General features: G+C 39.2%; 1 long non-coding RNA gene across 1 annotated transcript; it reads left to right on the top strand.

Annotated features, from left to right (window-relative positions):
* The first annotated feature begins 478 nt into the window (after window positions 1-478).
* LOC118577446 lies at window positions 479-19,953 on the top strand. Its single transcript, XR_004944200.1, has 3 exons — window positions 479-617; window positions 6,621-6,755; window positions 19,897-19,953. It is a non-coding gene; the product is annotated as an uncharacterized LOC118577446 (long non-coding RNA).
* The last annotated feature ends 237 nt before the right edge of the window (window positions 19,954-20,190 follow it).

Below are 20,190 nucleotides of genomic sequence, written 5' to 3'. Positions count from 1 at the left end.
AGGACCAAAGGTCTTGGTTTGTAGCAAAGGCAGCTTTCTAGATAGTTCTACTGTTTCCATTGTTGTGATCTTTTTACATCTATTGCAAATATGTAGAACAATGTATTTTAATTGGACTTATCTGTATTATCTCTAAGTCATACTGTGATTCTTTTCCAGTGAGAGAATTGGGTATGATTATGAGGTACCAGCAAGCTTTCCTACAAAGTTCCAGAATCCTACTCACTCTCCCCAGGAAGAGTATTATCATCCAAAACTTCTTCCTGTTTTCCAAAGGAAAACTAGTTTTTATTTGGAAGTCTCTTCTCTGGAAAATCCAAATTTTTGTAACAGAACTTGAAAACTTAAAATACAGTTAATGAATCCCTTAGAAATCTCATTTCTTCCTCTTTTTAAAAATGTTGCAATGATTATCATCTAACCACTTGACCAACTTATTTGTATCTTCCACTCTAATCCCTCTATATTACAGGAAATACAATGATGGATATTTTTAATACCCATGTTGGGATTCTGAGAAGATTCCATTGCGTCAAGAATCAGAGGAAAAGGGAGGATGATTATCCTAGGAAGTGAATTACAGACATAGAAACAGCACACGAGAGACATGAAGAGAGGTAAGATCTTCAAGTTAATTGGGAACAAAGGCATACTGTATCATTTATGATGTTTATTGAAAAAATTAAAATCAGTTCAGATTCTTCCAACTTATGTATCAATAATCTCCTGTGCTTTAAATCCCTTGCTCTGTAAGAGGAATGGCAATAATATGCACCTTAAGCACTTTTTAGATGCTATACAGATATCAAGCATGTAGCAAATGTTAGCCACCATTAGGCAATGGACAATCATAAAACTTTTACGGTGGTAGAGTGCCATGGCCACATTTATAACCTGGGCTAGAGAATGGGCTTGGGGACTTTAGTACTACAAGCATAGAGACCAGTTATGTTCTTATATGAGATTAACCCAGGAGGTGATGATGGTCTGAATAAAGCTAGTTAGTGAGAAGTACCCAGAAGGAAGAATGCTCCCAGGATGTGGTATGTAATTGATTGAAAGCAGTCAGTAAGGGGAAGGATTGACTCAAAGATTAATCCGAGGTCAGTGACTTGAACTGGGCTGAAATCAAGTGGAAGAAAGTACAAAAGGGGAAGGGGAGCCCACAGATCTCGAGAAGGAAGGCATTGTTCCCAGAGCCAACCGACAAGAGCTCATAGGGAAAGGAGTGCCATGCATACACCTCAGTATTTGCTAGTGGTCTCGCAGGCGGTATCTTCAAGGCAGTAGTCCTTACTGTTACTGTAGTCCTCACCTTACAAAAGGAAACACCAAGGATCCACGTTAGTAAGTGTGAGTCTCGATGTCATGTAGCTTCAAATCTCATTTTTTCCTAAAGCAAAAATTAGACAATCAGGGAAGCTTATAAGAGAAAAGATGTCATTTCCTGACCAAGTACACCTCTGACCTTTGAGATTTATGTATCAAGCTGTCCCACAACCTATCAGATTTCCAATACAATACCAAGTAAGGCTAAAGCCACTTTATCTTTGTAAGTTCTTATTCAACATGTGAAATCCCACTTTCCACATCTTGTACAGTTAAGGCAAAGAAGACCTCAACAACTCAGAGAGCTGAATGCTATTTAGCTCAGGCAGGGAACAGCAGGAGCTGAGAGTCTGTACAGGAGTTAACAAAGTATGCAAATGTCTACTTAGAAAGGACATTTGAGAAATGCACCAGTAGCATGGCTGACAGACATGTTGCTGCCATTCCATTGGAGTCTTATGGGTTGTGAAAGGTTGAGAAACAGTTAAACCCCACTCCCATAAAGGCATATAATCCCTTGACATAATGATCACTATATTGTCTACTTACTATACATGATTATGTTAGCTAACTAAACTCCTTACAACAGTGTCCATCAGTTAAATAGGATAAACACTGTAATGGACACCACTGTAATAGGCACATAGTAATCAAGTCCAAGTTCCACTATTTACTAGACTCAAAGTCATTTTATTCCCACTAAGAAAGAGGAAACTCTCAGCAACACTGGAATCTGAAACAGTGCATATTAGAATTTTAAAATATTAAATACAATAATTAATACTTAGGGAGCATTACATAGTATATTATTTCAATTATGGTATAATTTGTATAATTGCTATGATTATTTGTAAGAATCCTCAAGAGACAATAGACACAATCAGCCTGCTTTGCTTGGTTTAGGCTGCTAGAATAAAGGAACAGAGTGCATGGCTTATAAACATAGAAACACAGTCCTCTCAGCTCTGGGTGCTCAGAAGTCCTTGGTCAAGGGCACTGGTAGACATGTTGTCTGGTGAGGGCTTGTTTCCTGATTCACAGACAGCCATGTTCTTATTCTGTCATCAATATGGTAGCAGAAGCTGGAGAGTTGAATGAGGACATTAACGCATTCATGGGGGTGATGCCCTCTCCAAATCCCAATGTTAGTGTTATTATGTTTGAAATTTTAAATATACACAATTGAAAAGGGGGGGTCAACACACCAACATCAATTCTATAACATAAGGCAAAGTAAAAAAAAATGGCTTCCCTTTTCTTACAATATATCTAATCCTATAAGATCACTCTTATTTCCCCTACTCTTCTTTGGATCCTTGTCTGGTGTGGAATAATTCTGTCTAGAATCAGAAATAAAAGACTGTTTGGGGTTATGTGGTTGTGTTCATCATTTACCAGACTATTGGATATAGAGTGGCTCATGTGGTGCAGCACATGAATCGGACTTCTCTAAGCCCTGTAGGTAATCACTGCATACCTTTCATGAATGTGTGTGGTTTCAAACACAAAATCTTGTAGCCAAGTCTGCACAGATTCCTCTCTGAAGCTCTGAGAGCAAGGACAAGAGTTTTATTATTTTTCCAGAAATTGAAGTCTTACACTGCACATGCAACAATGAAAAGGACTAGAAATTACATGTAGAGGTTGCTGGTGGTAAAGAAGTTGAACATTCATAGGGAGAATTCTCCATAATATGACTACATAAAGCTGAAAGGATGTCTTCTCAACCAGAGGGATCTCCATCCCCTAGAGACAGACCAGTGCTAAGAAACATTAGAGAACAGATACAAAAGGTGCAAGGAGGAGGTGGGGTTGGTCCTGAAAGGGCAGCAGATGAGATCCGTGAAAAGATAATATTCTGAATCAGCCCCAAGTGTAATTGAAAACCAGCCATATATTACTTAAAGAAGAAACTTCTGCTGAGCGATCCTTTGGCTACTCCTGAAGGACTGTCTCTCTGTGCCCAAGATTTACATGTGAAGTTCAAATCCACAGTGCAGTTGGGGCTGGTACACTGACAAAAAACAGACAAGAGGTTGTCTAGAAGCCAGGAAGAGAAGTTTCCCCAGAACATGAAACCTGTGGGCTGTTACAATGAGGATTTCCTCCTTCAGCATGTGAGGAATAGATTTCTATTATGTGACTCCATTGTTAGTATTTTATTATGATTCCCCAAGTAGATTATTTCAACATATGGATTGTATTTCTTCTCCCACTTTGTCAGTTTTACCCCATAGTGATAATATTAATAAGTCCCTTGGTGATACAGATTAGCTTAGTTTTTGCCTTTCTTTTTATGCATTAAATTCCATTAGATTCTCATAATGAAAAACTGGAATGAAAATGAAAACTACTTACTGATGTTCAGACAGTTGCCTCTAAGAAGAGGTTCCAGGCTCATTGCTACTTCTAAATTTCATCCTCCCTCCTTCATATTCATCATATTCATTCCTGAGTCTATTCAAATTCAAATACTGCATTAAGGCCTGGGCAAGGTCAGGAGTACCTAACTCATCTGCTCTGCTACATGCTTGTGTGGAACGATGAGAAAGAGTGAGACAGAGCAGAGGGGACAGACAGAGGGAGACAGAGAGGCAGGGAGACAGGGAGAGAGAGAGAGAGTCAGAGATAGATACACAGAGACAGGTAGGGGGAGACAGAGAGAGAGAGACAGAGATCCAGAGATAGGGAGAGAAGTGGGAGACAGGGAGAAAGACAGGGAGGGAGAGAGATAGAGACAGGGAGAGAGACAGAGAGAGATAGGGAGGAAGAGATAGAGACAAAAAGATGGGGAGAGAGACAGATAGAGACAGGGAGAGTGAGATAGAGACTTAGAGACACATGGAGAAAGACAGGGAGAGGGTGACAGCAAAGGAGAGAGATAAGGAGTGAGAGAGATATAGAAAGAGTCAGAGAGAGACAGTGAGAAAGACAGGGTGGGAGAGAGACAGAGATAGAGAGAGAGAGAGACAGAGACAGAGAGACAGAGACAGAGAGACAGAGAAAGAGAGACAGAGACCTACAGAGAGATAGACAGAAAGGGATTTTTGAAAAGGGAAACTAAAGCTTCCAGAATATTAGGGACTCTGGAATTTACATCTATTGTAAGTGGTTGAGTTTCTTGGCAGTTAGGGATGAAGAGATGCAGTCACAGTGTTTCTAAAAGCTAACTCTGGAGTGTACGTGATCTCTCTTCTATTGAAACTAATCTTTATGAGGAAGTGTTTTCCAAGTGAGTATTCTAAATCACCAATTAAGGGCCTTATCAGGTATGGTAATGTCTCAGTTGCAGTTTGGAACATGCAGTTATTACAGGCTAAGGCAGCTTCAGAACCATCCAGCAATCAGAAGCAACCACAGTACTGAGGAGGAAATAGCAGCATGTGGCGTTTGACACTGTCACCTACAAACTCTTGTTCAGGTTGACTTGGAAGTTCAATTTCTCCCATATAAATAAGAACACTATTTCTGGAGATGCCTCCACCTCTACCAGCCCACAGATCCCGATGGTCTCAGAATCAACCCATACTCCATCTTCTGAGTCCTCATGTTTCTTACCCACTGAATGGCTGCAGGGATCCTGAATGGTCCAGAAAACTACAATTCTAGAGAGACATTGCAAGTTCTTTCTATGTCATGTTTGCCATTTTTATTGTATTTAATAGTAATATGTCACCCAGTTAAGTTATTTATCTTACAAGAACAGAGAAGAGCTGGCCATGAGACTCCACTTGGAAGTGGTCACATGTTTGCCTTTCTGGAAGATGTTAGTGAGTCTGGATGGCTGAAGAAGGCTTTAAGGAAAAATAGCCTTGCCTTAACTTAGAAAGGCAAACATATCAGCATATGTCCAGTGAAGATGAAAGGGCATCCTCATAGCTGAGTCAGTGTGCAATTTGTAAAATACCTTCTCATTTGTGAGCATGTGTTTGCTTTTCTCCCCTCTTCTTTCCTATCTTTCTTCATTTATTTCCATCTCTTTTTTATTGTGTCTAACTCTCTTTACTTCCTTTTATCCCTTTTCCCTTTCTTTTTTCCTGTTCTGTTTTCCCATATTATTTCTCATGGCCTTCTTCTGTAAACATTTAATGACTACTGGGCACTGTGACAAGAAAGGTGTATATTCAGAGCCAAAGGATCATTAGTTTTAAAGAGTGTGATGTTTGTGAGATTGACAACAGTGATTCTAATACAGATTGATAGGGCCATCATGATGCCTCAGGTGTTACCTAAGAAAGAATCTCCAAACCCAAATAAAGTGCATGGTGGGGTTAGCCTGGGGCTATGAAAGAGTTTCTGTAGATAGGACCATGAGTTCATGTTGAATGACAGACTTTAATTTAGATTATTGGCAAATAGGAGAAGAAACTTCTAAAAAAGAGACCAATAAATGCAAATAATTGTACATTTGTTTTCTTTTGGAGAAATATAATGGTTTAGCATAGGTGACAGTGAAGGCAAGTGAGGTGGAAACAGGGGCAGGCTGAAGGTTAGTGGCGTAGGTACTGAGGCCAGGATTTAATTCTGGGGATAGTGGAATGTTCTGAAGGACAAGTATTGCATCACATGACAGTTAAACTTCAATTAGATTTATTGTTGTTAGTTGTTATTATGCTTTGGGCTCTCTGGGGGCCCATGACCTAGCTCCCAAATAAATCACACAGAGTCTTACTATTATTGACAAATGCTAGGTCTTAGCTTGGCTTGTTGCTAGCCAGCTTTTCTTAACTTAAACTATCCCATTTACCTTTACCTCTGGACTTTTATCTTTCTCTATTTTGTATATCTTTCTTTACTTCTTACTCAATGGCTGGCTGTGTAGCTAGGTGGCTAATCTCTGGTGTCCTCACTCCTTTTCTTGTTCCTCCTTCGTCCTATCAGATTTCTTCTCCCATTTATCCTCTCTGCCTGCCAGCCATGTCTATCCTTCCTTCTGCCTCATCATTGCCCATTCAGCTCTTTATTAGAGCAGTCAGGTGTTTTAGACAGCCAAAGTAACCCAGCTTCACAGAGTTAAACAAATGTATCACATCTTTAACTAATATTTTATAGCAATTTATTTTTTAAATGAAGTTAAAATATAATCACATCATTTTACTCCTTTTTTTCCAACCCCTGGTATTTACCTTCTCTTGTTTGCTTTAAAATTCATGGCCTCTTTTTCTTTAATTGATTTTATACACACACACACACACACACACACACACACATACACACACACACACACACACACCCCTAAATATATAAATACAACTTTCTGTATAATGTTTCTTGTATGTTTCTGATTTCAGGGTGGCTCACAAAGAAAATATACAAAGAATCTAAAAGCTGGTTCTGTGAGAAGAAACAAGTTCTAAAGAGCCCTGGCTCACCTGACCCAAAGAAAGAACAAAAGAGAAGACTCAGAATTGACAGAATCATATTGAGTAAGGAATGAGAAATGAACAAGTAAACGTTACAACAGATACTAAAGATATATATATATATATATATATATATATATATATATAAAGGAAATACTATAAAAAACATATATACTCCTTTATGTTGGAAAAATCTTAAAGAAATGGATACTTTTCTAGATTCATCCAAACTACCAAAATTAAACCAAGAATTTAACAACCTAAACAAACTCATAACAAGCAAGGAGATTAAAACACTAATAAAAACCCTTCTTGCTAAGAAATGTCCTGGCCTAGATGGAGTCACGGCAGAATTATGCCAGACTTTCCAAGAAGATCCACAGCCAATCTTTCCTAATTGTTGAAAATAACCAGGAACAGAAGGAGAACTCCCAAACTCCTTCTATGTAGCCAGTGTCACTCTAACACCAAACCAGGTAAAGACACAACAACAACAAAAGAGAACTACAGGCTCACATTCTCGAGGAATGCAGAGTTAAAAATCCTTAGTAAAATACTTGCAAACCAAATACAGACATACATCAAAAAACATTATCATTGTGACCAAGTTAACACTATTTGAGAGATGCAAGGGTAGTTCGTTATAGACAACTCAGTAATTATAACAGGCCACATGAATGGACTTACATACAAACATCACATGATTGTCTGAATGGATGCAAGCGAAATACTTTGACAAAATCCAATATGCCTTCATGATAAAAATTCTAGAGAGTCGGACTATAGGGAACAAATCTCAACATGATAAAAGGTATATATGAGAAACCCATAGCCAACATAATCCTAAATGGAGAAAAACTTGTGGAATCAGGAGCAAGATAGGGCTGTCTACTGACTCCACTTCTTTTCAATACTGTGCTCAAAGAAGTAGCTGAGCAGCAGTTCAAGAGAAGGAAATCAAAGGGATACAAGGAAGAAGAGAAGTGGAACTATCTCCAGTCAGATTTCCAAGTCTCTTTTCTGTTTTCAAGACCAACTGAACAGTCAGGGTTTCACTGCCTGTCTGAGCTTCCCTGACCCAGATCTCTGCTGCTGCGGGGAAAGCAGTTGCTGAGTCAGCGTTTCCTGACGGCGTGAGAAAGGAACATGGATTATTCATGGGGCCTGTGCACTATTCCAGGTGCATCTGGGATTGCCATGGACTGGGCCCATTTGCAATGTAAAGGCATGGCAAGAAAATCCATTTTCTCTTTTTCAGATCTGATCTCATCTCCATGCTTCTGTCGATGTTAGGAATGTTGGACGATAACGTAAAAGTGAGACAGGACATTGCGGCTTCTGATAACTTTACAGAAGGACTTTTTGGATGCTGATTTGGAAATGATTTCAAGAGACCGTCTACCTTTTTATGGGGGGGGAGTTTTAAGCGAGATAAATATGATTTGAGTTCGTGAACTTGGGCATGACCGTTAACTCCCCCCTCACCCAACCCCATTCCCCTTTCTTGTGAGAATGACATTGGGAGGTGGGTTCATCTTTTCCTCTTCCTGGATATGTGACATTGTGACCCAGCACTGGAAGAGAACATACCTTTTCTGCTTGGGTTCAAGAATATGACTCTTTAAAAAAAATTAACATTTTTTCCCCATTTATTTCACCTACCAACCACAGTTTCCCCTCCTTCCTCTCCTCTGTTCCCTCCCCTCCATTCCCTTCTACCCTCCTCTCCACCCACTCCTCCTCCATCTCCATTCAGAAAGGCACAGGCAGGCTTCCCATGGCATTGAACAAAGCATGGCACATCAAGTTGAGGTAGGACCAAGCTCCTGCTGCATAAAAGCAGAGCGAGTTTAATCCAGCATGGAAAACAGGTGGCCAGCTAAGTGCCAGGGACAGGTCCTGATCTCACTGCTAGGAGCCTGTGACTTTTTATGGCCAATGGAATATAGTGTGTGAGGGAGTGTGGGGGTGGGACTGTACAAGCTTGATCCTGATCTTAAAGGTCCTCACACAACTCTCTCCTTTGCATTTCTGCTACACAGGGAGAAGTTTCTTAGGATTTTTTCCACCTCCTCAGCCAGAGTCCAGATGAAACAAATATGTGCCCATGTGTCTTAGTTTGCTTTCTCTTGCTGTGATGAAACATCATGACCAAAAGCAACTTGGGGAATAAAGGGTTTATTTAGTTTATATGTTCTGATCATAGACCATTAGGGCAGGAACCAGGAGGCAGGAAATGAAACAGAGACCATGGAGGAATACTGATTATTGGCTTGCTCTCCTTGGCTTGCTCAGCCTGCTTTCTTAAAGTTAGGACCACTGACCCAAGAGTGGCTCTCCAGATGGGAAGATGGACACTGCCACACCAGTCATCAATCAAGAAAAATGCCCCAGAGTCTTGCCTACATGTCGATCTGCTGGAGGCATTTCTGAATTGAGGTTTCCTCTTCTCTGATTACTCTAGCTTGAGTCAAGTTTACAAAAAACAAAACAAAACAAAAAACCAGCAACCAATCACTCAAGCAAACAAAAAGCCTAACCAGCTCACTAGCTCATTAATTGATCTAAATAATAAAGTGGTGTGCCTCACACAGGGCTCCTAGTGGTCCTTTTCTGATGACCGGTGTTCTCTTTTGTGTTTTCCTCTCTTTGCTTGTGGTCTGGTCCTGCTGAGCTAGAAGTTTATTTTTAAGTATGATGGGGTTTTGCTTCTAAACTTAGATGATAAATGATAATAATATACATCTTGTTGGAACTTTCTCAACTGTGAAGCAAACAGCCTATATGGAGAGAATCACATTGATAGAGCAAGAAGGCTCCCTCTGGCTAACTTCAGGAAGGAACTGAAGCTATCAGCCAGCAGCCTCAGAGGAAATGAATCTTACCAACAAACATGTGATTCCTTGAAAGCAGCTCTGTCCCTACGGAGTCTTGTGATGACACCTTGAAACTCTGTGAGGAAACTGAGAAAATAATGCTACTATTTCAAACTAATATACTTAGAGATTTCCTTAGAGGAATAAACAATGGGTTGTGGTAAGCAGAATAATGGAACCCGAGAATCTGTTAAATTGTATGGCAAGAGAGACTTCGTGGATGTGACTCATGTATAGACAGTTTTCTCTGATAATCTAGTAGGTGCTATCTAATCCTACAAATCCTTAAACATGCAGAATATTTCTCCACTAATTGAGGAGGAATTGTGGAGCAGGGGTGAGGAAGATGAGCTGAATCATTACAGATCTGCGGCATGAAGACATTGATGATTGAGAAAGGGGGCCTTGAACCAATGAATACATCCTCTGCAAGGTGGAAAAGACTCAATAGATTCTTCCCTAGGTCCTTCAGATGGGGGATGCAGCTATGCTGACATGCTAAATTCAGCCCAGAGGCTTCTACTGGACTCTGACACTTACAACTTGAAGAAGCAAAATTTGTATTGTTTTAAGTGCCAAATTGCTGGTATTTGGTTACAGAATGAAGAGAAAAATGGATCTAGGCTAACTTACAGGGTTTAATTTGTGTGGATTTTCTTTAGTTTCTTTTCTTCATTTTTGAAACAAGGGCAAATCATTTTTTGTATCAGTCATTCTTTTGTGAAGTTGATGTGACTGAGAATGTCCTTAAACCCAGAGAAAAATGCCCAATCAAAGCCAAATGTTCTGAGATGGCTCTTAGCATCTTATGTTTTGACACCATGGGGTTGGGGCTCTGGTTTCCATTCTCAGTGATGCCATGGAGCAGAGCAGTCCTGAAGCAGAATATTTTAAAGTGTGTGACTATTGTTTATGTTGCATTTGTTTAACTCTAAAGCTGTGTTACTTTGCCTGTCTAAAACACCTGATGGTCTAATAAAGAACTGAATGGCCAATAGCAAGGCAGGAGAAAGGATAGGCAGGGCTGTCAGGCAGAGAGAATATATAGAGGGAGAAATCTGGGAGGAGAGATTGAGAAGTAGCTAGAGAAGGAGGAACCTTATTTACAATCACCATGTTTTGAATATGAATTAATTACTTTAATAAGTAAAATGTGAACCTGCTAATCAACATCTTCCAGTTTCCCCCACTTGCTTCTGCTCTCACTGTTCTCTTCTCTACTTGTATGATCTGAGCCTTTTAGGATCCCACAGGTATGGGAGAAAACTTAGTCACTGTATTTCTATGCCTGGCTATTTTATTTAATTCAGTGTTCTCCATGTCCATTTTTTGAAACAAAGCTCACTAGTATTACTGCAGTGATATCTATATTGTACTATTATTTATAATAACCCAAACGAAATAAAGAGAAAGACATGGAAAAGTAAAAGAAGCTGACTGTCCATCCATGATATATATATATAGGTAGTATATAATAAAGTTATAATAATCTCATTCTCAGGGTTAATGAAGATTTTTTGTTTAGAATAGAAAATGAATAAATCTTTTTTTTTACATTCTATTATATCTCATTTCATGCAAATATGATGTCTGAATGGAGAATATAATTTATTTTGTTCATAAAAATGGCCAATGAGGTGGGCAGTGGTGGCACACACCTTTAATTCCAGCACTAGGGAGGCAGAGGCAGGCAGAGGCAGGCAGATCTCTGTGAGTTCGAGACCAGCCTGATTTACAGAGTGAGTTCCAGGTCAGCCTCCAAGGCTACATAAAGAAACCCTGTCTCAAAAACCAAACCAAACCAAACAAAAAGTGGCTAAAATGACATCTCAGCATGTCTGTGGTATTCTTATTATCTCCAAGATTGCACTGTGTTCACACATTCATCTACTAAAAAAAAAAAAAAAAAAAGAAAGAAAGAAACAGAAAAAACAACAACAAATACTGTAAAGATTTAAAAAAAATAAACCAATTTCTAATACAAGTAAGTATAACTACCATGAAGTTCTACCCATACCTACTAATTACTCCTATGATGGAAACAGACTACTAAATACTAAATACTAAATACTAAATGAGGATCTCTGATGTTCTGGACACTGTACTTGAATTCTCTCTTTTGGATGTTCACAAGTAACATGAAAACTATTCAATTCCTAGTGCAAGGATGAAAGAATTAATCTTAACACAGTATTATTGCCCAAAAAGAACCTGCTCAAATGAGAATATGTAAATCCCCATGTCTTTCTAACCATCTCACATCATTTGTACAAGAAATATACAACCCATTGTTCTATCTAGTCTGATCATATTAGCTTTGTTTGGTTAAGATTTCATTTCTCTCAGTTATGTTATGCTTCCTTTGAATATGAGTTTCTTGCCAGTTCCATAGAATTTCAGATGAAAACAACCTGAAGATGGTCACAATGTTTCTAAGTGTTGAGATTTTTCCATGCTGTTTGTCTCCTAGCCTGTTTCCTTTTTGGCAACACATAAATAAAAATTATTAAGCTAATGTTCTTGAAGAGTTTTTGAAGTACATTTTCCCACAAGACAGTTATCCAGGAGCCCTAGTAGGTTGCTTGTAGCTGATGAGCCAAGTGTGAGTGGTGGCTCATTGTGGTCAGGTACCTGGAATAACAGATTGTTCAACAAAGCTGTTAATCATCAATCTATCCAGCTAGTTTCAACCTCAGTGAATCAAAGTGGAAACAGAACAGGAAGACAGTATTTGGTGTGGGGACAGATGCCACAGCCCTTACTAATGAGGTACATAGGAGACTTGAGTACAAAACCATAGGTAAGCAAGAAAGAAGAAAGGAGGTAAGCAGAAAGGAAATCTCCAGAAGCAAATGGGAGAGCAGTGGAGTCATGGCAATGGCCTTTAGAGGGACAGTAGCAATTAGGACAGGTTGCCAGTGCCTCCTTCCTCCTCAGCCACTTCTACCTACCCAGAGACTGGGATCTGCAGCAACTGAAACTTCTTTATGTTGCTATATATTGTTTCACTGCAACAATAACAAAGGGCATAGTTATGAATGCAAAGTCTCTGTGTGCCTCTTTGAGCTCACTGGAAATAGCCTCACACTAAGGACATCTGGCTGCATGGTGTAAGATCTTTCAAAGTGCCCAGGAGGCCAACCACATTAAAGGGTGAATAACTGATAATCCACAGTTAGGAGAGTGCCCTTAGAACACCTAATACTAGAATGAGTCTTGCTGAGGGCAAAAGAGAAAAGGAGAAACACACAGTATTCCACCTGTTTTTAATCTCTCTAAACCTCAGGCTTTCTTATTTGATGTTTTCCATTAGCACAGTGAACCACTGATGCAGGTAATAGTGAAAATGCTGGGGGTCATGTCGCATGTGTCTTCAAGAGAGATCATGGCAGGGTGAGGAGCATAGGATTAGTGATCTGGAAAGTGACATCAGCTTTGCTTTGCCTGAAACGTTACTCAACTATCTAGATTTCTATTTCTTTCAACAGTACAGTGAGTCATGCAATATCCTGTTTTCCTAGGCATAAGTTTGTCCGGTCAGTTCAAATGGAATATATTTTAAAACTATAAAGAAATTAAGAGACCTAATATTTATGTCACCATAAATGAAAACATGCTGCTATAAGTCTACATCTGAATTTGAGTGGTTTTAGTGAGAACTTTAAAATATAAACTAAGTTAGGGAGGTCAGGAAGAAACAGGAGAAACTCTGGTGGACTGTTTGCTGAAAAGGATATGTCAGCTTGTCTAGTACAGAATGTGGGCTTGTGAGGGCACTTGGAATAGAGAAATATCAGAAAGAGTATGTGGTTTCCTAATGGTTTTGTCTGTCTTCTACTTCCCTTTAAAAGTGTTGAGGGAAAGAAGAGTCATAAACCACCACCAATAAGCCTGTTTGTAACACCTCCATGATAGCCAACCAGATAGGCAGGTTAGGAAAAGCGGTTGCTAATTTTTGATATCTATAGCTTTTCATCAACAACCACCCCAGGAACAACTTTCCTGCACATACCTCAGCTTCTACTAAAGGCTTCTCATTGACTTTGTCTGCTACCATATTGGATATTGTATCTGAAAGTCTTTCCTCCTTCCCTGTAGGTAAAGGTGATCTTGCTTCTCCTTCAAATTTCTGGATGGTCTACTTCTTTTAGTGCATGTGGTACTATTCACATTAAACTTATCATTTACTTTTGATCACCAGGTGAATCTATTACCTGAAGGGAGTCTGTTTCAGATTGGTCCATTTGTGCTCTAGAACACTAACCTTGCTCCCTATCATGCAATGACTTTTCATTAGATGTGTATAGACACAGAACAAACAGGGAATTAAAAAAAAACAAACCCAGCAGAAACTATGTCTGCTTTGAAAGCAAAGTGCATGTCCAGTGTTGGATGTCCAGACTGTCATTTCTCATAGAGGAGTGCTGATGTGGGGAATACATTCTCATCAGCTTCTTCTCTGTGCTATTATCATCCCAGGCTTTATGTCCACTCTTCTCATTCTTCTATCAATGTGAAAGCTGCCTTCTGTTGAAGATGGCTGGACTAGGCTCAGTTGAGATATTTGGAACTTTGTCTCATTGAACTCTCACTATAAATCTTTAAATAGATACTTGTTGGAGTCCTGCATCACACTTCGAGAGCAGAGAGGATTGTTCAGCTGATTTGGCTAACTATGGTAATCATCAGTCTTCAAAGCCAGACTTGTCTGCCTTTGGAGCCCCTTTTAATCAGTTTGCCAGTTCACAGCAGATGGACATTACCTTTATAGGTATGGGGAATATGACAAGATGATTACATGGAGATCATGATTTAGTATGATAGAATTGTGGTGATATTGTGTCCCCCAATATATTGTGTACCCTAATAAACTTATCTGGGGCCAGAGAACAGAACAGTCGCTAGATAGACATAGAGGTCAGAAAATGGTGGCACACACACACCTTTAACCCTAGCATTCTGGAGGCAGAGAGCCATCTGGATCTCTGTGGGTTCAAAGCCACCTAGGCATGATGATACACACCTTTAATCCCAGGAGGTGATGGCAGGAAGCAGAAAGGTATATAAGGTGTGAGGACCAGGACACTAGAGGTCTCTTTAAGCTTTTAGGCTTTTAGCAGCAGTTCAGCTGAGATCCATTCAGATGAGGATTCAGAGGCTTTTGGTGTGAGGAAACAAGATCGGCTGAGGAATTGGCAAGGTGAGGTTGGATGTGGCTTGTTCTGTTTCTCTGATCTTTCAGTGTTCACCCCAGTACCTGGCTCCAGGTTTGTTTTTTATCAATAAGACCTTTTAAGATTCGTGCTTTACAGAGTTAAATTCGATTTTGACTTCTTTGGTGTCTGATCTCTGAGATCCTTGACATCTGAATTACCTCCATAAACTGTTTTTCCTTTTAAAAAAAAGTTGTGGAGAGCAGAAACTTCTCCCTTGTGAGTAGTCAAGAAGACAAGTCATCTGGCAGGGTTTGAAAATTGCTGCTGAATCTGTTCAGGAAGTAAGTCGTTTTACCTTTCTGTTTTTTCACCTTCTGCCCTTGTTTTCATGAAGGGTGGTGGCCATACAGCTGGCTTCCTGGTGTGCTTAGGAGCCCCGTTTTTACTCCTAAGTGGGTCTAGCATACAGTGTGTTGTATGATCATGCCCTGATGGCAGTGGCAGTCTGTGGCCAGTTTGATGGGCTCTTTGTAATGGAAATGTGGTGGTTTCTCTTCGGCTCAATCTCCTTAGTGCCTTGGCCCAGAGATAGATTGAATGTCCTTGTGATGATGCAGAGATCGAATGCTCTTGTGGTGGTGCAGAGATCAAATGTCCTTGTGATGATGGTGCAGAGATCGAATGTCCTGGTGATGGTGCATGAGACTGACCTAGCTGCTTCAACATCTTCTTATCCTTGCCTAGCCTTTTATTCTATGTGCTGTCAGGGCCCATATATAGTTTTACTTTCTTGAACTGGCTCCTGTGCCTTTGTCATGGCCTCATTGTGACTTGGAACTTTGCATTTCTCCTTTGTTTCTGTGACTGAGATCCCTTTCTAGGTGAAGGGAACCTCACACTCTGGGGAATGATATAGGAACAAGGTTCAAGACTTTGGTACTTGTTAGGAGATTCACATTTTCTGTTATCTGTCATTCTATCTATCAAACTATCTATCTATCTTCCTATCTAACTATCTATCTTCTATCTATCATCTATCTATTATCTATCTATCATCTAATATATTTCTATTTGTTTATATGCCATCTATTATATATCTCTATCTATCATCTATCAATCATCTACTTATAATCTATCTACCATATCTATCTATCTATCTATCTATCATCTATCTACCTATTATCTGTTTTTCTTCATCTTTTTCCCCTCTTCCCTCCCTCTCTCTCTTCCTTTCTTTCTCATTGTATCTAACACCCAGTATCTAAGACTTGGCATCTGATCTAGACTCATGACAATCAAAGAGTAGTGGCACAAGAGGAACAAAACAGTCATTTTTTTCTCTTATTTTATGAAAGGATAACACAGCAGCAGTAGCTTCCAGATCAGAACCTGAGTCCAAATGGTGCCTCCCTCAAGTTCTTAGTTGTGCAATTTTAGACAAGCTACTGGATTTCCCTTACTCTTGTTCTTCCACTTGTAAAATAGAGGTAATGATAAGGCTTTCCTCAATGAGCATTTGTAACATTAAACAAAAATACACTTGTGAAGCCAAAGCCTGGCACAAAGTGAGTGCTAGGACAATATTAAATATTCCATTATGTTACTATTATCATTACCAACAGCAATAATAATAATAGCAATAGTACTTAAAAGTTGTGACCATATCCCCTTGACTTGTCCTTACCATGTAAGTAGAAATGCTTTTGCACTGGCATGGATGTGAATTTTCTGACATATTAGAAGCCACTATTATAAACTGTTTTAGTTTTGTTTCTGTTGCTATGCTAACATATTCTAACCAAAAATGACTTGAGGAGGAAAGGAATTACTTGACTTACACTTCTATGTTACAATCCATTATCAAGGGAAGTCAGGGCAGGCACTCAAGCATGAAACTGGAGGCAGGAATTGAAGAAGAGGCTATAGAGAAACACTGCACACTAGTTTGCTCTCCAAGGCTCACACAGCTCACTTTCTTATACAGCTTAGGGCCATCACCCAGGGGTGGTCTTCCACATTAAAAATGTCCCATAGTCATGCCTACAAACTAATATAATGGAGAAAATTCTTCAATTAAGTTTCCATCCTCTAAAACATTTTTTAGCTTGTGTCAAGTAGAAAACACAAGTCAGCTCATGGACTCTAATCTTATCTTTTTATGTAGCAGAGCACTGCTAAACTTTATGCAACAGTTTTAGCTTTCACATATGCCTCAACTACACATCAAAAACTTTCTAGGCTACACTGTCCTCAGATCAATTTGGTATTCCTGGATTCTAACTGGGCAACACCTTGGTACCAAGTATGTATTCAAGAAATATTTTCTGGATGAATGAACAAACACCTTGGTAACCCCAAGGAAACTGCAGTGAAAAAGCAAGCCCAACTGGGGAGCCATTGATTTCTCAAGCACTTCAGTGCTTCCCCTGGGTTGCTCCCATGGGCTCATGTAAGAGGATGACAATCAACATACACACATTTACACTGATGATTCCTACATCCTTGACAATTTCAAGAGATTTGCAATCAATGTATTTCACTGCAGCAGTGTCTCCGGTTCCCACATTTGGCTCAGTAGATGGAGCTTATCCAGAGATTTGATCCCAATCAGTGCTATTGTGCTTCCCTTGAAAGTCAGAAGGTTGCAAAAACAGTTCTTCATACAGAGCCAGCTATGTCCTAAGGAGACACTGGGTGCTGCTGCTCTATGTATTTCTTTTGGATGTAGCACACCGGGTGTCTCTGTTTGCTCCTCTGTGAATGAGTGACTGGAAGCAAAGTTTCCTTTGACTTGAGTATCTGCATGTTCCTGCTTTTCTCTGTACATTATTTCAGTTTCTTATTATCTTCTCTATTCAAATCATAAAATCCTAATTATTTAGCAGGGTATTCAAGTTCCCTTATGAACTGGTTCCCTTATCATTCTGGTTTATATCCTATCACACTTTTCCAGGCACTCCAAACTCCATATGATTAGTTACCCAACCCCCTACCTTCTTATTATTAGCCAGATCTTAAAGATGATATAATGGGCCTGGTGGTGACTCACACAGTACTACAATCCTTTATAAGTAATTCAGAATAAAACAGAAGTAAAATGACTATGAGTATCCCAAAGTTAAAGGATAGAGGTTTATAAGGATGGCACAAGCCTGCATCATCATAGAGGTGTTCACAGAAGTCAGTAGATCTTCCAGAAGCTCTTTACAGGTTTATTGACTCCAAGCACTACTCTGTCATTGGTATATCAGCAAGGCTCAAGATAGAGTAGGCATGAAAGAAATATTTATGCAATACAGCAGGAAATGAAAGCACTGAAACTAACAATGGCAATTTTAACTCACACATAATCTCATAGCTAATTCTTCTACTTCACATTCTTATGTGGAAGTTAAGAACAACATGCATACCATATTTACAAGCAATATTAATGCTATTATATATGAATGAGTACCTCAAGGTTTAAAATTCTATTCTGTTCAAAATGATAATGAATTGTACATAAATCTATGAATGCAGGGAAGTCTTTATTTCATTAGAAACTAAGGTAGAAGATCAATGTAACACATCTACTAAGTGATAGAGGAAGATAAAGCACTTTGGATTTCTGGACTGGTTTGCTGGTATCTTTTTCTTCCCCTTTCTCATCTTCTCTTGAACTGTGGATCAAACCAGGGTCTTGCTCCTGCTAGCTAAGTTCTCTACCACTGGGCTAGATCCCTTGCTTCATTTGCCTTGAATTGTTTACCTTACCATCTCAGTTTTCCAGAATGCTGAGATGTCAGCTGTGTATCAGTAAGTCTGCCTTTCATGCTGTTTCCCCACATTTTCTCCCTCTTCTCCTCCTCTGCTTCCTCATTTTTCTCCTTCTTTTAGACCAGCTATCATGCAGTTCCAGCCTGGCTTTGACCTATCTATCTAGCTGAAGATGATCTTGAAATTCTGATCTTGCTACCACTCACCACCCCAACAAAATTCTGGGATTTCAGGCTTGGAATACCACACCAATTTATGCAGTGCTGGGGATCAAATGCAGAGGCTCTGTGTATTAAATTAATATGCTATCAACTGAGCTACAGTACTAGCATTCATCCCTTGTTATTATGGATAAGTAAACATATAATGGTTTCAATGATACAGGAACACATAATACAAATGAACAGTCTATTAGCTAAAACACTAACAATGGGAATGGGTGATTCTCTGACTCCTTTGGTTGCTCTGGAGACTCTTGTCCTCTTATAGGGTTTCCTTGCCAACCTCTATATGAGGGATTTTGACTTGTCTTATTGTATCCTTTTGTGTCAAGTTTGGCTGTTGTCTTTTGGATACTTGCTCTTCTCTGAAGAGAAAATGGAAGGAGAGTGTATCTGGAGAAGAGAAGATGTTGGGGGCAGCTGGGAGAAGAGGAGGGAAAATAAAATGGTCAGGATATGTTGTATGATAGAAGAAACTATTTTCAATAAAAATAAAAAAACTTCTTATTTTTTAAAAAAAGTAATCCTCTATGTAAAGAAAATCAGAAAATGGGATTTGAAGAAGGAAACACTGATGAGGAAAACCATCTAGGACTACCTGCACATTCAAATAGAAGCAGCTGAAAGGATGAGATTGGAAGAATGTAGACCACCATAGACGTCGAGGCTTAGTAAGCCATTAATATTTTGAATGATGAATTCAAAGATCTTCACTCAAGATGAGACAGTAAACCAAAAAGCCTAGTCTTCTTAGGAACCCAGTATCTCAAAATGGCTCAAAGTAGAATTCATTCATAATTATCTCTAGGAGAAATATTAATTCCCTTGTAGCAGGAAACTTCCTAGTTACCATTGCAATTCTTATCATTATACATAAAGCATCAATATACTATTGCTACTATTGACTAATAACATGGAGTGAACAAACATCTTTATGATGATGAATCTTAATTTTCAACTTAAGGAGAGTTGTAATGACTGGGGATGCACACCTCTGAATAAGTCTGTGGGGCATTTTCAGAGAGAATTAACTGAGAGGAGAAGCCTGGTCCTAAGGAGGAGCAATACCATCCAATGGGTGACCCCGCTGTAAAGATGTTTAGAAAAAAATAGCATTGTTTGCCTCTGTGATATTATCCTAATGAATGTATCTATTACTAATGCTACTTCTACTCCCATCTTTCTCGGACATTAGATTCCAGCTCCAGCTCGGTTGTATACCAGAGACTCTAGGAATCTTCTAGAACTTCAGGGACTGCTGAGACATCTGATTTCATGAATTGAACAGGTAACAAGTTCTCTGCCTTTCCACAGCCATTGTTGAACTACCTAGTCCCTATCATCTAAGGAAATCATTTATAATATCTATTCATTCTATCAATTCTGTTCCTCTAGAGAACATTGCCTAATAAAGTCATAATAAAATATACTATCTAGCGATTTGGTACTGTTAAATCACAATATATGTTTATTTAGTATAGTGATTAAT

This window comes from Onychomys torridus, chromosome 2 (assembly GCF_903995425.1).
Source record: "Onychomys torridus chromosome 2, mOncTor1.1, whole genome shotgun sequence".
Lineage (NCBI taxonomy): Eukaryota > Metazoa > Chordata > Mammalia > Rodentia > Cricetidae > Onychomys > Onychomys torridus.
This window is presented reverse-complemented; position numbering and strand designations above follow the sequence as displayed.